The sequence below is a fragment of the Aythya fuligula genome, chromosome 18 (assembly GCF_009819795.1).
Source record: "Aythya fuligula isolate bAytFul2 chromosome 18, bAytFul2.pri, whole genome shotgun sequence".
Lineage (NCBI taxonomy): Eukaryota > Metazoa > Chordata > Aves > Anseriformes > Anatidae > Aythya > Aythya fuligula.
Window position 1 is genome coordinate 11,068,630 of NC_045576.1, and position 3,022 is coordinate 11,071,651.

The window sequence follows — 3,022 nt, forward strand, 5'->3', positions numbered from 1 at the left end:
TGTAGTGTCATGTGCCAGGAGTTTGTCGTTAACAGGTCCTGTTAGCAGACAGGCTTACAGAGAGCCCCTGGCTTCGAGGGATCAAGGATGCTCGCTGAGAGATGGCCCTGCAGTGGCTTGATAGGAACAATGTGCTTCAAGCAAACACGGGTCTCAGGATGAACCAAAGGGCTGCTTTTCCCAGCACCAGGATGAAAAGCTATGAGATCAAAGCTCAGACACGAGCAAAAAGAGATAATGCAGTAGGCACGCTGTCTTTCCAAAAATGCTACTTTTAAAGGGACACTGACCTCTTTTTTATGTGGAACGAGTGCCCATTGCTTAAAGGTAACCCTCAAGGGGTTTAAAAGGCCAAGGAGATTTTTCTAAGAGAAACAGAAATGTGTCAATATTTAAAATCACAGCTTTTATTGCTTTGGAAAAAGTGAGGCAGCTAAATCCTGTAGATCTGTGGGGAAATTTGTCAGCTGCTGAGATGGTTTAAAATATTCCTCTATCTCCCAGTTGGCACAGCAAGAGAATCAGAAAGTTTTTCGGTCACGGTCATAACCCTTTCCTCCAAAACCAGAAGCACTTTGTAGTTGCAGTTTGGAGAGTTTTTGTATCTGTGGAAGTGCACAGGAAGAGGATTACCTGCAGACCTCAGCTGGAGCACTCGGGTCGAGACAGCAACCAAGACCTTTACGTGGCACGTTTCATTTCCCCATCCCTTAGTCTTCCTAGTTGCTAGATAAAGATATTGTAGAGGGTTAGGCTGCAAAGTTTAGGGAAATTAAAAAATGCTTGGAAAGGGCTTTACGGAGATTTTGCGAGGAAAGGACTCACTTAGGGTTGAAGAATAGCTGGCTGTTTTTCCATCGATGTGGTTTTGCAGGTCTGTACACACACGTCCCATTGTACACAAAAGCCGCTTATTTGTTTAAGCCAGTCGGTGAGCATATTATATGACATCAAGTCATCCAGAGAGATTGCTTCAGCCAAAATGGCAAGAGAGAAAAGAGGCTGAGAACCAGCACTTTAATCTCCTTTCTGACGTGATTTCCCAATTGCATCAGGAGGCAAAGTCTCCCCGAGCTTAAAGCCTGATTATGCCGGAAGGTAACATACACGAGTGGTTATGCCACAGCCAGCTTTCCAGGAGATCTTTCCTCAGCTTCCCTGGGGATGAACCAACTCCCATTGTTTCCTGCAGAGCTGCTAGCTACAATGCTGTTGAAACGTAGTTTATGGATAAAATGTAGTTTAGGTATCTGTAATGGATCCTGTGCTCAAAGCCAACAGACTGGTAGCTTAGCCATCAGCTGTCAGCCCATAAAATCTGTGGTTACCTTTCCATTCCTTTTTTTTTTTTTTTTTTTTCCACTTTTTCCTTTTTTTATCCTTAAAGTGATGGCAAGAGGGAAGCTAGAGGATTTGAAATTACAGGAGCAGCTCCACTGGCTTCTTTAATAATTGGAAATAGAAGTGAGTTGGAAGTTTATGCTGAACTGTATGATTGTGAATAGTCCTGTCCCCAGTGCTTTTTATTTTTTTTTGGTGCTGAGTCCCAGCCTAAACTGCTTCCTTCTCACTGCTCTGTGCCTCCTGAAGGGCAATAAAATGCAGCAGATCCTGTTGTAGTGAGGTAACATCACTTCAGGTAAAAAACTCCTTGGAAGTGCATTTATCTGTAAAGCTTGTGTATTTGTATGTATCTTGAATGTCTTCTGTTAGATAACATTGCTCTGCTCATTTTAAAAACTCTACCTTGAATAAAGAGCTTCTTTGGGAGCTTTTGAAATGTGTTAGTAGTTATGCTGCTGTGGTAGCAGATACCCTTCAGGTTACAGTATTCATTGCGATGCATACAAACAACACATTGACTATGGGCCCATTTTATATTCTCACTAAATCAAGGTAAAGTTTTTAAAGCCAAATTTGTATTAAAATTTTTTCCTGTGGGTGTGAAGTGATTTTGACATGAGCACAGCTCACACTGAGAACCCTCCAGGCTTGTGGCTTCGGAGCAAAGAAGAGAAAAATATAGCTTGGGGTGGGGAAAGGAGTTAGAAATAGTTTAGGAGACCATTCAGTAATGGATGCTGGGCTCGAATTTATGTCAGAAGAGACGTGGCTATCACCCACCACTTGTCACAGATTTATGGATCATCTATTTTGCTAATGCTTATGGATCTCTTGCTGAACATAACCTTCCTTCTTGACTTTTTTCTCCTGATCAAAGACTGTTAAAAGTATGAATGTTCCTGTGATATCTTGAGGTTTTCCTAAGAAGAAGGTGCATTGATGGAACAGTTGTTAGGTACTCATGAAGTAATATATTTTCCATGCATATCTTACAAGTTTCTGAGGTGCACGTATATTTTATATATATTGAACAATCTGTGCTTTAAAATAACCAGCTGATGGATTTTATGCTGCATATGACCGCATAGAATGAGGCCATTTGTATGTCATCAGTATTACTTGAAATGTGCAGAACAGCCCCTTTAAAATCTTTGCCATGTTCTTCCTTGAATTCACTCATAAGTAAACTTTTAAAGTTACACCTGCATGCCTGCAGCTGTAAAAGATTTAGGCATATATGTAAATAAAGTACAGCAGGATTTTCATCTCACATACATCACGACGTGACAACTGTCTCTCCACTCCTCTTTCCTGTTACATTTTTTTTTCCAGTCTGAAGTGATTATCTTAATGAGAGTAAAGTCTGCAAATGTTCATGGATCAGCAGCTGCCAGGCACACACACACATCCTCTGCCACACATCGCAGCTCTGCCCTTACTGAAACCTCTGTGGCAGGTTCAGATCTGTTTCTTCCTGCATGCTGCTCAAGCAGCAGCTTCTCTCCTGGGAATAACAGTGGAGGTGATTTGCATCTTTGGGAGAAAATAGAGAATTTCTGAGTCCTGCAACTTACTGTGCTTCCTTTTGTAAATACGGCTTGCAATTGAAAAATTTTCTCTATTCCAATAAAATTCTGTACGCAATATTGTATTTCAGCATTCTTAGGTTGGACAAAGC